We start from the raw sequence: 18,920 nt of genomic DNA on the forward strand, positions 1-18,920 counted from the left end.
ACAGAAATTCTCTGTGATCTCAAGTGGGAATTGATAGACGTATCATCTCACGTGAGCACCGCCAAGACAATAGAAGTCGGCTCACACAGCAGCATATGGTCGCTTTTCCCTCTATTTGTGAGTGGAACAGGAGTGGAATATTTAGTTGTGATACAAAGTACCCTCTGCCACGCACGATATCGTGGTTTGCGGTGTATATACTTCTGTCGATGTGGAGCTCACGACCTATGCCATTGTACCAGTGTCATGGCGACCAGCTTGTCTGCACACTTACCCCACCGCCTTGGCACACTGTCTGAATATGATTAGAGGGAATAGGGGATGTGAACGCATTTCATGACAGTGGCCTACATAAGACTTGTTTTTTTGTTTCACATTCCTCAACAAGACAGATCAAATACCTAGCAAACTTTCTTTATTATTTATTTTTATGCTCTACTGGTGTAATCTGTCAGCGTATGGACAGACGCAGACAATAACAGATTTACGCTATCTGATTGCCAAATAATCCCGAGTTATTACGTTTTGTAATCGAAAAACGTCTTTCACACACTATGTTGATAGAAATATTGTAGCACTTTTGCAGCCTCATTATGGAGACGTGGAAACTGTACCCAAGGAAAACAATGTAGACGTCCTCGACGGTATTATCTTAAAAAACACGGATTACATTGCACATTAACATGGGTCCTTTCAAATGAAATACCAAACGGTTTCGAAAATAGCTAGAAAATAGATGTAAGATTGGCAATGACATCAAAACATTTATGAAACTATCCTGATAATTCATGCAAGGTCACAACCAATTCTTCAAGAAAATAGATGTAAGATTGGCAATGTCATCAAAACATTTAGGAAACTAACCTAATAATTGGCACACGGCCACAATCAATTCTACAAATCTCGCGCTCACTTTAAGGCTAGTGAGCTTAGGGAAACCGAAGGGTTGGAAGTGTCGACATCACGATTCTGTCGACCTGAATAAAGCTGTCCCGACCGACAAAGTTTTGCTTCACGTTACTAACGAGGAGACACGCATATGCCACACGCAGATTTTTAAAAAATTTCGATCACTCAAAAAGGGGCAAAATAAGTGAACGCGTGTCTCGGCTTATCCTTAGATACTAGATCGTTATTGAGAAAACGATAGTCAAAGATTTCTACATAATTTAGATGTTAGTGCACGCTAGTTTTAGCTGGAATGATGGCAGCCACTCGTTTTTTGTGCTCCGTGCTTAACACCCGATTATTGTTTCTATTTTTTGTTTATTTATGTGACCATCTCCGTAGAAGGTCTCCATACGAATATTATCAATTAAGGGAATACAAGGGCGTAAAACACTGTTCAGCCAGAACATTAGAACCAGCAATCTACTATCAGTATAAACACGTACAGGCGAGGCGAGATATGACTGCTAGTCAGACGACATGCACTGCATGTAGTATCAGTAAGCATGCTGTCCGTGTATAGAATGGGGAAAGCGCCCGATCTGTCTGAGTATGACACAGGGGAGACTGCGATGCTCAAAGGCTCGGCACGAGTATTTCGGAAACTGCACTACTCGTCGGGTGTTCCAGGAGTGCTGTGGTGAGTGTCTACAGCACGTGAGGAAACCAAGGTGATATCATGTCCAGACGTCGTGGGATCGGGCAGCCACCTGTCATTACAGATGTCGGACGTCGTAGACTGGGCAGACTGGTAAAAGTGGACAGGCGGCAAACCGTGACGGAACTATGATCAGTATCTAATGCTCCCAGGGTAAGAGTGTGTCTGGACATCCAGTGGAGTGCATTACACAATTCACTCCTTCATGATTATCATGCTGTGCGACAGCAGTGGCATATTTCAACAAGATTATACGCCTTCTTACATGCCCAGGTATGCGATCGAGCAGTTCAGGGAACATAGTGCCGAATTACGATTGGTGTGCTGGCTCCCCAACTCTGTAGATCTGAACCAAATCTAACCATTCATGTTATTCAACGTAGGGTCAGGGCTCGTACTCGCGTCCTTAGAATGAACCGGAATTCTGTGACGTGTGTGTGTGTGTATGCAGACCTACCAGGTCTCATTGCATCCATACCACGACACGTCTCCCTGTTATCCGTGCCAAAGATGGACGCACAGGTTGTTTGGTAAGTGGTGATAATGTTCTGGCTCGTCGGTGTATTAATTGTAAAATTACATACGTATGATTCTGTTAGGGGTTACAATCTCTTTAAATTCGCATATTCCTTTATTTCATTTTTTTACCAGTATGTCCTTTTGTTCATTCGTACATTTTGTTCTGACGTTTATTCTTCAGGAAGATTTGGTGCCTTCTATTGGATGATACAGATCGTAGAAACATTCGTAACACGGAAATTCCGAACACACTGAACATCACAATAGTGACGTTCGTTACATTTCTTTGTATGAATCTCATTCGGTAAGGAATCTTAACACTGCCAAAGAATTCACGCTTTGGCAATAACTTCGCCGCAAACCGCAGATGCAACAGCACTATACAGAAAACTGGCGCTAGCAGTTGATTATGAAGCAAAGTACACTAGAGGATTTTTATCTAAAATAATTTCAAATAATTTTCTCATTCATTTATTGTTTTCTTTTCTCTTAATTGGTTCACCAGACATACAATTAGTAGGCACCGAAGGACAATTTTATTTCAGTAAACATTGGGAAATATTCTTGTAGTAATCTATTAAGTACATTGGCAGATAAATGAAAAATAAAAGTAATAACAAAGTTTTGAATACAAGGGCTAAAGTGTGAAGCTACACTGCTAGCCACTGCAACAGCACTTCGGCTGAACAATTTTTCCGCTAAAAGGCACGTGAAGTATCATCTATACTGGCTCCTCCCATTAGGCGAGGTTTCTGGGAGGTCGGGTTAAGGCATTTGCCGTTTCCCCCTATTGAAAGAAATATCACACTGTACCGAGTGGTGCTGAGAAGGATCGAGGGAAGCCGATCAGACCGCACTTTGGCGCACCTATGTCTCGCACAATTGGCAGCGCATGCGATTTGACAAGCTAACGCCAGCTCTGATCTAGACACTGACGCAAGGTTAAACTATCAAAGGCCGCTTTACACCACCTCCCTTTCAGTCAATTTAGGGACACGACAGTGCTGATATCACACAATTACACCCTCGTAACTCCACACCGTGATGTGAGCTACAGCACCGCACATCAATTCTAGCGCTACAAGCGGCGCCCTAACACCGCAAGAGGCAGGACCGCCACTAAAAGAAAACAGACGCGCGCCACGAGGCCGGCTTTGAGCGCTGCGCAGCCTGAACTTCGGCTTTGAGGAGTGGGAGGGCGCCACAGTGGCGAGTGGGACAGCACCCGCTTTCAGGACCAGCTGCGCAGCTGTGTCGCGCGGGCCGCTAGCTAATCAGGCAACACCTTTGTGGCTGCGACGCCGATAGGGCCGGCCTCAGCGCCTCTGTTTACTGTCGCCCGTCCTTCTCTCTTTGTGGCAGTGACTCACACGCGCGGTGTTGTCCTGTTCATACTAGCCTAGGACGAGGTGTTGACAAAGCACTATGTACTGAAGTGAGGAGGCAGCATTTGTCGGTAAAAATTTACAGGAGACATTGGAGAGGACAAGCAAAGCGCTTCCGGCACTAGAGCGTCCGTACTTGAACAGTAAATTATACCAATCACTAATTAGAAAAAATCAATACCGCATAATATCTCATTTATTAAAATTACTGGTTAGACACTTTTAAACGTCTATCTTCAGGTAACGAGCATCCGGAAAGTTATGAAAGCGCTTTTTAGTTAGGGGATGATTAAAACTACTGTAGCGTGATAATTTACTCGAACTCGTGGTGTTTACCCATTTGGCTGGAGATGGCAGCGTGGTGAACAGCTGTGTGTGGCCACAACGGTAACTGTTACTAATGGCTATTCTGCCACGGATTAAATAGTGCACGAAGACGCACGCATTTGCTATATTCAGTTAGCTGTAGCCCATGGAAGCTCAGTTTATGCAAAAAAACATTATAACTTGTGAATTAAATGGAAAAATAATAGACCAGTTGTATAAATAGCGTTATACTAACATTACTCTTCAAGGAAATAATTTAAGTCTTTAATACTGTTAGTTATGGACAAATTCTTCCACCGAGAAATCTACAATGTGAAAGTATTAAGAGGGGTGGATACAGGTTCAGATCATTACATTGTCAAAATCTAAATTAAGTTCACACCACTAAAAAGGAAACCAAAATGCAATAAACGAAAGAGGAACTTCGATCCCCAAAAATTAATTAGAAATGATAAATATAGAGAAGTCACACCAAACTTAAAACTGACAGATAATTTAGAAGAACGGGTTCAAATTCTCAGGCAACAAGCAGAAAATTGAGTCCCATTGAACCCACGTAAAAGACATGTCTGGTGGAACTCGGAATGTGACAAAATTCATGAAGAAAGACATAATGCATGGTTAAAATTTCAAACACACAAAACAGAATAAAATGCAACCAACCCCAAAAATATCAGGAAAATGTTCACACAAATTACACTGTTCGACATGGGTTCTATTTCTGATATTAAAGTATGTGCTTCTATACCGTTTTACCGTGGGAAATTCAAATATGTAAACAAAATATCGTTGTCAGGGATACTTTTTATGTAATATGTATATATATGTATATTCACAATTCATGGCAAACACAGAGACGTTATAGAGAAATACGGGTATGTTGCCACATCCAGTAGTGATATAACGTGATAATTTCTTGTGCAACAGCAGGTGGGAAGAATCAGACATCATTAGGTTATCCCCCGCCACACCTATGTCATTAAGACCACCTGAAACATCTCATTAACTCGAACGGCGACAGCCGGTCGCTGCCTCGGCAGTAAAGCTTCGCGCCTCCTAGGGGCAGGTGCATCGAGTTTACAACAGTGGTGTTAGCCGCAATTGTGTCAGTATTAACGAGTGGGTGTTTTGGCTGACAAGTAACTGTCTGTCATATTTCCGAGCACGGTTGAATTTTTTAGTTCCTGTGTGTAAACTGATTGAGCCTGGTGCTGAAGGTAAAACGACTACTTGTTTTGACACATCAGTGTTCCTCTAGTTCCCTACTATTAATTTAATACAGGTGTATTACCAAAGTGGTATTTTTAAATTTGCAGAAATGCCAGGTCGTCGTGGATGTCTATATAAGCCGGACAACTTCTGCTACATTTGTGGGAAGTTCACTTTTGTCAGACATAAGAAGAAAATTTCTTCAGTCATAAAGAAAGCATACAAACATTACTTTGGAGTAGAGGTAGAAGACCAAGATAAAGAATAGGCACCACATCTCTGTTGTGCTACATGTTACTGCAAACTAATTCAGTGGTGGAAAAATAAAGAGAATGAGAATGTGGCATAGTTTGCTGTTCCCATGCTGTGGAGAGAGCCTAAGGACCATGTTACTGATTGTTATTTCTGTCTATCAAAAATTCAGGGTTTTACAAACAAAGAGTCGAAGAGGCACATTGTTTACCCAGATCTGCCTTCAGCAAGAATGCCAGTGCAGCATTCCGACAACCTTCCAGTACCTTCAAGAGCTCGAGGTCAAATTCCGAGTGACAGTGAAATAAGCAGTACTGAAGAAATCACAGATGATGATTCTTTATATCACTGCACAAGTGAGTCATCGCCACATTTGTTAACACAGGCAGATTTGAATGATTTAGTACGTGATCTAGGACTAAGTAAACAAAAGGCGCAGCTGCTTGGTTCAAGATTATAAGAGTGTAATCTACTGCACCGAAGTACTAAAATCAGTGTGTTCAGGCCCAGAGAAGATGCCTTTATTTCTTATTTTTCGACTGACGAAGCACTGACATTTTGCAATGACGTTGCTGGCCTGATGAAAGTGCTGAACTTCCCTTATATTTCACAGGAGTGGAGACTTTTCATAGATGCATCGAAAACAAGTCTGAAGGGTGTTTTGCTCCATAACGGAAATAAAATACCCTCTCTTCCAGTAGCTTACGCTCGTTTGACAAAAGAAAATTACGAATTCATACAAAGGTTGCTAAATTCATTAAAATACAATGAACACAAATGGAAAATATGTGCAGATTTCAAGGTAATTGCTATGGTACTGGGAATGCAACAAGGCTACACAAAGTATGCCTGTTTCCTTTGCGAGTGGGATAGTCGAGACCGAAATTCTCACTACGTGAAAAAGAAATGGCCTAGGCGAAGATGGGAAGTTGGCGAAAAGAATGTACAACGTGAAAGTCTGGTAGCTCCTGAATATATACTACTTCCACCGCTTCACATCAAACTTGGCCTGATGAAACAATTCGTGAAAGCCATGGATCCAACAGGCTGTGGGTTTGCATATCTAGCTACCAAATTCCCCCATCTTTCAGCTGCAAAAATAAAGGAAGGTGTTTTTGTGGGCCCACAAATCAGGGAGCTGCAGAATGATGCAAATTTTGAAGCATATTTAACTGATAAAGAAAAAACCGCATGGGACTGTTTCAAGATGGTGTCGGAAAACTTCCTCAGAAGAAGAAGAGCTACTAACTACAAAGCAATGGTGAAGGATATGATCAAAGCTTATCAGGATTTGAGGTGCAATATGTCTTTGAAGGTACATATGATAGACTCTCATCTGGACTACTTCACAGAGAGTTGTAGTGACGCATCGGATGAACATGGGGAAGGATTCCATAAAGACATTTCTACCATAGAAAGGCGCTATGAAAGGAAGTGGGTACCTTCTATGTTAGCAGATTATTGCTGGAATATCATTCGAGAGAAGAAAGATTCATAATACAAGAGAAAAAAGTGATGTGCATTACAAGGCAGTGGCTCATTGTTTGTCAATTTTCTGTAATTTCTCATGTCAAATAAATGCTTCAAAGTGTATACACAAAGGTTACTGTGTTATATGTTAAATCCCACCCTCCGTTAATGTGATGAACTTATAACATCATAAAGATGTGCATTTGTTTGTCGAATTTCACCTCACGTTTGCTGCACTATATCAGAAACTGAAAAGAGAAATAAAATTGCGATTACTCATAAACTATCCCTGACAGAAAGAAAACAAAAACAGTTTTCAATTCAGCACTTAAAATACAACTAGGATCACAATATTTTTTATCAGAAATAGAAAAAAAGTTTTTTTTGTAGAACAGTGTTATCAGGCAAACCAATAGACAATCACAGGAAGATCTAATCGACTCAATAGAAGAAAGTAACCATAAAATCAAATCCAGCGGCTTTTATAAAACGTTTGGAACACAATTACCAAAATTTGCCCCTCCCAAGTTAATGCTGAAAATGGAAAATAGAAAAATGGCACATAATGACAAGGAAAATGTCGAAGTCATGGCAAGAGTATTTAGTAATCTTTAGAATTGTGAAGAACTCCAGGAACGTTTGGCAATTAATACAGACACACCCATCAAGACTCCACATGATCTCATAAATCTTCCAACAACCCAAGAGGTGGAAACTGCATTCAGAGAGATGAAAAAGTATAAGGCATGCGGAGAAGACCAAGTTTTAGCAGACCTGTGGAAATATACCAGTGATACATTTCGGACATCCTTATACATAGCCCTAACAAAAATCTGGATAACAGAAAAGTTTCCCGAACATTGGACCACAACCATAATCCACCCACTCCACAAAAAGGAGATAAAAGCAACCCAGATAATTACAGAGCTATCTCTCTCTCTTAGACTGCACAGAGAAGATTTTCTCCAGAATACTATACAAGAGGGTCAAAGAGTAACTAGAGGCAGAATTAGGTGAATACCAAGGAGGCTTCAGACCTTGGAGAAGCTGTGCAAAACACATCATCACTTTAAAATTAGCCATACCATATTACAAGTAACGAAATAAACATCTTGTAATAATCTTTGTGGACTTTAGAAAAGCATATGATTGTATCCATAGACGTTCAGTGTCAAAATCGTAAGAAAAATTAATCATCGGCCGTGGTGGCCGAGCGGTTCTAGGCGCTCAGTACGGAACCGCGCGACTGCTACGGTCGCAGGTACGAATCCTGCCTCTGGCATAGATGTTTGTGATGTCCTTAGGTTAGTTAGGTTTAAGTAGTTCTAAGTTCTGGGGGACTGATGACCAGAGATGTTAAATCCCAGAGTGCTCAGAGCCACAAAATTAATCAAATTTATAGAACTCACCTTAACCAACTTTGTATCAAAAGTCAAGTTCAGGAGGAACTCTCTGAGCCATTCATCATAGAAACAGGTTTAAGACAAGGAGATTGTTTGGCACCCTTGCTGTTCAACTGTGCTTTAGAATACATAATGAGGGTAATGAGGGAATGGTACAAGAGTAACCAAAAGAACATCCAAATCGGAAGACGCAAAGACAACATAAGTTTCGATTGTCAAGGATTTGCGAATGACCTTGCTGTCTTGTCCAACTGTATTCAGGAAACCAAACAATAAGTTATCTTACCACAGGAAATAGCACAGAAAACTGGTCTTGTAATATTGTTTGAAAAAACAGTCATACTGTTAACTGACCCACCACTCCTAAACAAAATTGCCATAGGAAACCAACAATGAAAATTGTGGTTAATTTTAAATATCTGGGAGAAATCATAACAGATAACCTCAATGAAAAGCCAACATGGCATAACAGAATAAACAAATTGACTAGAGCAGAATATATCACCAAGAACACCTACAACAAAAAGAGCCTCTCAATAGCAATAAGTTTAAAACGCAACAAAACAGTCACTGAACCAGAAATAACATATGCAAGTGAAACCATCTTCAAAACAACTAACACTGCGCAAATAGACAAAATACCCAAAATAGAGGGAACAGTCATCAGAACGTGTATCAACAAATTGTACCAAAAAGATGGACACTGGAGAGTAGCTACAAATGAAACAGTCTACAAGGAAATAGAACCTGTAACGAGTACAAACAGGAGGAAACGCATTTCATTTTTCGGACAGCTGATCGGAACACCAGAGAACAGGATTATCAGGAGAATAATAGAAACATTGTAGAATAGTAAGTGGAACATGAAGTGCATTACAGAAATCAAGGAAGATATGGATGAGCTACAGATTACATTGGAAGACCTAAGAAACAAAACTGAAAAATCAGGAAACTCACAGACAAACAAACCAGACTGCAAATGAGAATCAACAAACAGACTATAGGAAGGGTGATTTCCAATGAAGAAAGAAGGATGAGATGCGAGAGAATGAAGAAGTACTGGGCTGATAGGAAACTGAAAAATTATTTGTATAAAGTTGCCTAGAGTGGTCCAATGAAGGCCATAAAATGTAAATAATACTAATCTTCCTACAAAATTTTGAAAGACATTAAAATATAAATTCCAATAGAAATAGTCGTAGGATCGTTAAAAGCCAGTTAGTGACGTCTCTTGGTGCTTCTGGCAACGCCGTTTCCATGGAAATATCGATAGACGACTTATTGGTAGACAAAGATTGCGCTATAAGAACCTGTTACCACGGAGGCTCTACCTAAAGGCCTCAGGCGACCGAGGCTAAAAGTGGAGGACTCTGCTACCATGGAGACGTCGTTCAGGTGGCCATTTATGGTAAGAAATGCTGTTTTAATAGTGATGTTGTGGATGCAACCGCCTTTGGCTAAAGCATACGCATGCAGAAAACGACTTGAAAACGATGATGAAGGCACCTTGTATCGCTGTAAAATACGACTGCACGTGTACGTTAACATTATGATGTTGCTGCAAATTATCAGCATTTGAATGCTTGAAAGCACGTTCAAGCCGTAACTGGATTGCAGTAAAAAATAGAAAAAAGTTAATTTCAAATAAGTTACAATATGAGAGAAATTCTGTACACTTATAAAAGCTTAGACTAACCATCATAACAGAAAAAAAAGAAATATGAATTCTTATGATGGAAAATTCATACGAAGTAAATTGGAACTATCCGGCAAGCAAAGTGATGAAAAACATAAAATACTATTTAAAAATATTTTGGTTCCTTCTAAAAATTCCTAATATCAAACACTTGAAGCACAGTTCAAGTAAATGAAGAAAAAAGAAGCAGCAATCTTCTTCTACATCAAATTTACAAAAAGGTCGAAATGGATTTTTTCGTGAAAATATATTTGTTCATTTAGAAGAGCTAAAGTATTACTTTTTTGATGAACGAAAACCATATTGATTAGAACTAGTACATCACTCTTGAGAAACACTGGCCATGATTCAGATACAAATCCTGCTAAATGGTAGTACAGGTAGCATATGATTTTACCGTGTCTTTGTTATTCTGATTACGACACGAAATTCTTTTGGACAGGCATACATGTCCAAAGGAGCAGGCACAGCGACGGCCACAGACGTTACGAAACACATCAGATGAATTCGCAATTGCGAATGAGGACTACCATCATGTGTAGAGTGGAATGATGAAAATTTTTGCCGCACCGGGACTCCAGCCTGGATATCCAGTTTATCGCTATCGGTCATCTTACGATTTTTTTTTCTTTTGTTCGTTGCATCTGCTCGGGGCCGACGTCGTAAGACATCCCTTTAAGTTCGTTGTTGATCGATTAACTCAGTTTTTTTTTAATTACAGAGGGCACGTATCCCTCTCTCCGAACACCCTGAGCTACCATGCCGGATGATGAAGACGATACAACAACACCCAGTCATCTCGAGGCAGGTGAAGATCCCTGACCCCGGCGGGAATCGAACCCGGGACCCCGTGCTCGGGAAGCGAGAACGCTACCGCGAGACCACGAACTGCGGACATAAAATAGCTTTGAGCACTATGGGACTTAACTTCTGAAGTTATCAGTCCCCCAGAACTTAGAACTACTTAAACCTAAGTAACCTAAGGACATCACACACATCAATGTCCGAGGCAGAATTCGAACCAGTGACCGTAGCAGTCACGCGGTTCCAGACTGTAGTGCCTAGAACCACTCGGCCGCTCCGGCGGGATACCATTTGGCTAACCGTGCGTGACTCACGGCCACACCCAAACTTTCAAATGTCGTGAACCATGCATTTTCAACCTGAACTCGTACATCCATTATGTATTCCCGTCGAAGACGCATGGTTAACGGCTTATAGAAGTTTGTATCTGGCAGTGAGTCGTGCACGGAGAACTAAATGGTGTGGTGACCGCTTGCAATAAGCGGGAAATCCGGATTCGGGTCCGGGTCCGGCACAAATTTTCACTGTAGTCATTCCATTCTACAGGTGATGGTAGTCCTCATCCGCAATTGCGAATTCATTTGATGGCACAGGTATGTCCATTACGATAAAAAAACATGGTGAATCAAAATTCGTGTGCTCTTTATTGCGTGCAGTGCATATTTTCTATAGAAAATGAACGTAAAAGAAAGTCAATTTCGCAAAACTGTAATAACATGTACAAGTATCTACAATCAGTACTATGCAACCGTGCTTCTCAGTGCTGCGCGTGTTTCTTTGCGTTTCATCTCTCAAATGCGACAGTTCGTTTCCGGGTCTAGATGTAATATTTTCGCTCTTTTCGAATTATGTGCTCCCTTCAATAGGTGTAGTATACATTGTTTCTAAAGAAATAAGTAGCTTACAGTTACTAGATATCGGTCGCGTGCGACAAGACTTATCTTCGACAGGCTGATTTGAATTACTTGAATGTTACTCAATGGATTAATTTATGTAATTAAAAATGGCACTAGTGAGACAACTTGAGCTGACTACTTAGTAACATATTCAAGTACCCTAGCACACGTTGCTTCGTTCGGGTGGAGTGTATGGTCCGCACAGAGAGTTTTTTTGTTCTTTAATCGAAGTTTTATGTTATTCACAAATCGCAGCAGGTACTAAGCTTTCGAGGGTACTTACGGCCTTAGAAGCATGGGCCTTTCCGAATGCACTACTGACTAAAAAGCGATTTTGGTAACTGGAGTCCAAAGTTTTTCTTAATCATGCCTTTTGCGTTCTTGTGGGGATATTTTCAGAGGAACGTTCATCTCCTAATATATATTTCTTGATATCTAACCGAGAATTGGAACACTAATATTCATAGACATAACATAAATTTTTTAAAATATAGGCAAATATTTCCTTAAATTTTTCATCCTCTACTCCGGTCCCTTAGGGGTTGAATTTCCTAAAACAGTAAAAAACATGTTTTTATATCCAACCGAGGTGCCAAAATCAAATTTTCATAAATTTAGCTTTAAAAATGGTTTCATAATTAAATATTTTGTCAAAACATTTCATCGCTATTCAACCCCTTAGGGGTTGAATTTACAAATCACGAAAGTACGTATTTTTTTACAACCGTGAGGTCAAATATCAAACTTCAGAGCTGTAGCTTTAAATGTTTCAATAGTTGTTTAATAGTAATTTACTTAAAAAGCCACTATTTCAACCCCATGTGTGTTAAATTTCCAGAAGTGCTGAAACATTTACCTCTTCATTTCCAACCGACAAACCAAATACTAATTTTCATCGGTCTAGCTTCAAAAGTACCTTAATAGCGTCATATTTTCAAAATACTTTTCATCTCGTAATTCATCCTAGCTTAGGTGTGACATTCCGAAATAGCTTATCTAACGTATAGGGTGGATCACTTTAGTGTTTCAGCGCAAGTATCTCTGGAACAACAATAGGTATTGAAAACTGACTTTCGTGGGTATGAATCCATGGCATGGGTTACCAGAAGCAAATAATATGAGATATGCTAAATCTAAAACAAATATTGTTTTCAACACAAAGCTGTGTTTTTTTAAATACACGCCACACATTATTTCTTATGCAATCGATAACAAGAAAAATCGCAAGAAGAATGGCGTTGGTTCCATCGCAATACGCCAGTAACTTTCCGAGAAACTGCACAGCGAAGTTGATTGAAATAAACTAAATTCGCCTCTATTGCGCATCCACAAATTCAACCATGACCCCAACGTTGCCCCTAATCGGGATGTTGTTGACGTACTACGATGCGACAAACGCTGTACTTCATTGCTATTCACTTGAAACAATACAAATATCCAGTCATACACTGTGAAAAAAGCTTTAATTATTCGTGTTTTACTGAACTTTACTACAGTACTGGAACGGATATAACGGTAACGAAATAGCGAATATAACGGGCCAGAGTAACCACAGTGGTTGACCTAGGATTCAAAAGAGGGGTGAATGCTACTTGAAAGTAGCTGTACATCAATACATGAATTACATAGTTGTACATGACACTTACAGGTCACGTCACTGAATAATTTTAATGGTTGCGTTACAATTTAACTTTTGCACGTGATGAAACGATTACACAAATGTACAATAGTACCAACAAAACAAACACGTGTCTTTTGGAAAATAACACTAAAAAACCGGTATGCAATCACATATATCACAGCAGAAACACGACAACGTGTGTTCTAAGAGATCGCCATTTGCATTGCAACATCGCTGTCAGTGTTCCTGGCGTTATTGCAGCGCATGCAGCGGTAACACGAGTACATTCTTTCATGTTGTCCATTGTCGTTTGAAACTTCTGATACCCTACATTTTTCACATGTCCTTAGACCAGAAACGTCATCGGGATGAGGTCCAATGACAGCGCTGGAAAGGTCTGAACAGGACTGCCCAGTATTAACCATCGATTTTGGCAGTCAATCACATGTCTGTTACGAGCAACGTGGGGTTCATGCTAGTATATCGTAATGTTTCGTGGGGCGTTTCATTTGTTTGAAGCATCTGCTCAACTTTGTTTCTCAGGATGTAACTTACGCACTGCGATGCAACCAACGCCATTCTTTTAGCGATTATTCATATTATTGACTGTAAATTTTATTTAAAAAAGCTGATAAAGCGTCACTAGAAGCCTTCCTAAGAGACAATCTCCATTCCTTCCGAACTGACTATGCAAATGTAGACGAGATGTGGCACAAAATCAAAGATATAGTAGCAACAGCAATTGAGAGATTCATACCTCATAAATTGGTAAGAGATGGAACTGATCCCCCATGGTACACAAAACAGGTCCGAACGCTGTTGCAGAGACAACGGAGAAAGCATGCGAAGTTCAGAAGAACGCGAAATCCCGAAGATTGGCTAAAATTTATAGACGCGCGAAATTTGGCACGGACTTCAATGCGAGATGCCTTTAATAGGTTCCACAACGAAACATTGTCTCGAAATTTGGTAGAAAATCCGAAGAAATTCTGGTCGTATGTATAGCACACAAGCGGCAAGACGCAGTCAATACCTTCGCTGCGCAGTGTCGATGGTACTGTAACCGACGACTGTGCCGCTAAAGCGGAGTTATTGAACGCAGTTTTCCGAAATTCCTTCACCAGGGAAGACGAATGGAATATTCCAGAATTTGAAACACTAACAGCTGCTAGCATGAGTTTCTTAGAAGTAGATACCTTAGGGGTTGCGAAGCAACTGAAATCGCTTGATACGGGCAAGTCATCAGGTCCAGATTGTATATCGATTAGGTTCCTTTCAGATTACGCTGATACAATAGCTCCCTACTTAGCAATCATATACAACCGCTCGCTCACTGATAGATCTTTACCTACAGATTGGAAAATTGCGCAGGTCGCACCAGTGTTTAAGAAGGGTGGTAGGAGTAATCCATCGAACTACAGACCTACATCATTGATGTCGGTTTGCAGTAGGGTTTTGGAGCATATACTGTATTCAAACATTATGAATCACCTCGAAGGGAACGATCTTTGATACGTAATCAGCATGGTTTCAGAAAACATCGTTCTTGTGCAACGCAGCTAGCTCTTTATTCGCACGAAGTAATGGCCGCTATCGACAGTGGATCTCAAGTTGATTCCGTATTTCTAGATTTCCGGAAAGCTTCTGACGCCGTTCCTCACAAGCGACTCCTAATCAAGTTGCGGGCCTATGGGGTATCGTCTCAGTTGTGCGACTGGATTCGTGATTTCCTGTCAGGAAGATCGCAGTTCGAAATAGACGGCAAATCATCGAGTAAAACTGAAGCGATATCAGGTGTTCCCCAGGGAAGCGTCCTGGGACCTCTGCTGCTCCTGATCTATATAAATGAGCTGGGTGACAATCTGAGCAGTTCTCGTAGGTTGTTCGCAGATGATGCTGTAATTTACCGTCTAGTAAGGTCATCCGAAGACCAGTATCAGTTGCAAAGCGATTTAGAAAAGATTGCTGTATGGTGTGGCAGCTGGCAGTTGACGCTAAATAACGAAAAGTGTGAGGTGATCCACATGAGTTCCAAAAGAAATCCGTTGAAATTCGATTACTCGATAAATAGTACAATTCTCAAGGCTGTCAATTCAACTAAGTACCTGGGTGTAAAAATTACGAACAACTTCAGTTGGAAAGACCACATAGATAATATTGTGGGGAAGGCGAGCCAAAGGTTGCGTTTCATTGGCAGGACACTTAGAAGATGCAACAAGTCCACTAAAGAGACAGCTTACACTACACTCGTTCGTCCTCTGTTAGAATATTGCTGCGCGGTGTGGGATCCTTACCAGGTGGGATTGACGGAGGACATCGAAAGGGTGCAAAAAGGGGCAGCTCGTTTTGTATTATCACGTAATAGGGGAGAGACTGTGGCAGATTGATACGCGAATTGGGATGAAAGTCATTAAAGCAAAGACGTTTTTCGTCGCGGTGAGATCTATTTACGAAATTTCATTCACCAACTTTCTCTTCCGAATGCGAAAATATTTTGTTGAGTCCAACCTACATAGGTAGGAATGATCATCAAAATAAAATAAGAGAAATCAGAGCTCGAACGGAAAGGTTTAGGTGTTCGTTTTTCCTGCGCGCTGTTCGGGAGTGGAATGGTAGAGATATAGTATGATTGTGGTTCGGTGAACCCTCTGCCAAGCACTTAAATGTGAATTGCAGAGTAGTCATGTAGATGTAGATGTAGATAAGAAATAATTCGGAGCGTCCTTTTAAAAAGAAAACTTCAGTTTCTGCTGAAAATAAAATTAGTTTACGTTTTAGATTTTTTTCTTAATGTTGACTGTGATGAGTACCTGCCTTACATTCATACCCGCGAAGTCATATTACACTGTTTTTTGCTGGTACAGAGACACTTGCGCTGAGACTTTTAAGTGACCCAAAGTGACCCCCTGACCCACGTTATAGAGAGAGAGAAAGAGACACACACACACACACACACACACACACACACACAGAGAGAGAGAGAGAGAGAGAGAGAGAGAGAGAGAGAGAGAAAGAGAGAGTGAGAAGGGGGGAGGGAGTGTCAGTGAATCACTAATCCATTGCAAATGGTCGCTGGAAAACATGGACACGAGTTTAACCATTCGATCTGACTGCACTCAAGAAATCTGAAATACAGTGGTTGAATGATTATTGAAGATGAGTAAAGCTGTGGTCTTTGCAAAGACTGGAATATAAAGGGACTGCATCTGGTTATCGCCTCATAAAGCTGCTGCAGAATAACTCGCGGTGACGTCCAGTGACTGCGTGATAACAATGAGAGGTGGGTTATCTAACGCGTGCATACTACAGCAACAAATAAGCTGAATGTGCACTCGAACTCTCCGGGAAGTAAGAGCGTCTGACACTGTTGCTCAATCCTAACATAGAACCTACCAATATCGTCTGAGTCTCCTCACTCGTTTGCTGAATTTCGCTTCATGTTACCGGTCTCTGTACAAACTGGGGCAGAAGTCGTGATCTACTGCAAAATGTTGCTGACGGAGAAGAAGCCAGCCCCTGTCGGTTCCCGATGAAGAAATGTTCTGTTTGGTCCCCGATAGTGAACTATGCTCAGTGACCGGAACAGAAGTCCCCAGTTTAGTACATGGAGGAGAAGTAATGTTACATTCGTTCTACTGAGCAATACTCCCTTCTATGTCTGCGCGCATTTCGGAACATAAATCAGACGATTTTACAAAACTCTCCACGATGGCAAGGTCGTAAATAAATCAAAACTTTCTAAGATTTCAGTTTTAATCTGAGAAAGGACTAAGTTCTGAACAAGTCTTCCAGACGTCCCCACCATGCTGTCGATATCTGTCACTAGCCAACTCGCTGACTCTACGTTTTGATACAATATACACTTTTTTCTTTTAATCTTCTGTATTTTGAGCAGCCAAGAACTTCTCTGCTGTACGAATGGTTCTATCTCAAAATGGCAATTGCAACATACATCCTCAATTATTTGCTGTGTATAGCTCAGTACTACATAACTCTACAGTTTTTATCCTCGACAGCTCCCTCTGGTACCGTGGAAGCTATTCCCTGTAGTCTTAACGACCTATGATCATGATCCTTCTTCTTGTCAGTGTTCTCCAGCTATTTCTTTCCTTGCCGAATCTGCGGAGAACCTTCTCATTCCTCACCTTATCAGTCAATCCAATTTTTACATTCTGGTTTAGCACCACACCAATGACTTTGATTTTCTACCTCTCCCGTTTAGACAGAGCGAGATAGCGCAGTGGTCAGCATACTGCACTCGCATTCTGAAGTATGACGGTTCAATCCCGCGTCCGGCCATTTTGATTTGGGTTTTCTGTGATTTCCGTAAATCGCTCAATCAAATGCAGGAATGGCACTTTCTACAGTGCAAGGCAGCTTTCCTTGTATCCTTTTCTAATGCGGAATTGCGCTCCGTCTCTAATGACCTCGTTGTTGACGGGAAGTTAAACTCTTATCTCCTCCTCCATCTCCTCATTAACCGATTTCCCTCTAGTCCGTCTCTCACCAGCATCTCTTTCTGTGCTCCAAACGCACATTCTCAGAAATTTCTTCCACAAATTAAGACCTATGTTGGTCAGGAATGCCTCTTTGAAACTGTTAGTCTGCTTTTTATGTTCTCCTTGCACATCCGTCGTGGATTATTTTGCAAAGTAGATAGCAGACTTCCTTAACTTTGTCTTCTTCGTGATCCAAAATTCTGATGTAAAGTTACTTGCTGTTCTCAATTCTGCTACTTTTCATTACTGTCATCTTTCTTCGGATTACCCTCAGTCCAAATGCTGTATTAATTAGATTTGCACTCCATTCTACACATCTACTGAATAGAATTGGGGAGAAGAGGAGCTTGTGGCACAACTTGACTAGAAGAAGGGATCGGTTGGTAGGACATGTTCTGAGACATCGAGGAATCACCAATTTAGTATTGGAGGGTAGCGTGGAGGGTAAAAATCGTAGAGGGAGACCAAGAGATGAATACACTAAGCAGATTCAGAAGGATGTAGGCTGCAGTAGGTACTGGGAGATGAAGAAGCTTGCACAGGATAGAGTAGCATGGAGAGCTGCAACAAACCAGTCTCAGGACTGAAGACCACAACAACAACAACTACACATCCTGCAATTCTTCTTCACTCTGACTAGGATTAGCAATGTCGTCAGCGACTCTCATCATTGATAACCTCTCACCACGAATTTTAATCCGACTCTTCAACCATTCATTTATTTCCATTATTGCTTCTTCGATGTACAGATTGAACAGTGGGGGCGAAGGACTACATTCTTATCTTACATCATTTATAATCCGAGCACGTCGATCTTGATCTTTTATTGCTTCCTCTTCTTATAGGATTTAACCATTTTTCCCTACAGCGTCCTCCTATGTTTCTTATAATTTCGAACGTCTTGCACCAATTTACAGTGTTGAACGTTTTTCCAGAGATACAAATCCTATTAACGTGTTTTGATTTTGCTGAAGTCTGGTTTCCATGTCAACCGCAACCTCAGAACTGACTCTCTGATGGCTGTACCTTTCCAAAGTCAATCTGATCGTCATCTAGCAGATCCCTTTTTTTTACCATTCTTATTTATATTAATCTTGTCAGCAACTTGGACGCATGAACTGTTAAGCCTGTTGTGCAATAATTCTCGCACTTCTCGTCTGTTGGTATTTCGGAATTGTGTGGATGATTTTTTCCTGAAAGTCTGGTGGTATATCGCCAGTCTAATACATACTA

Source organism: Schistocerca piceifrons, chromosome 6, assembly GCF_021461385.2.
Source record: "Schistocerca piceifrons isolate TAMUIC-IGC-003096 chromosome 6, iqSchPice1.1, whole genome shotgun sequence".
NCBI lineage: Eukaryota > Metazoa > Arthropoda > Insecta > Orthoptera > Acrididae > Schistocerca > Schistocerca piceifrons.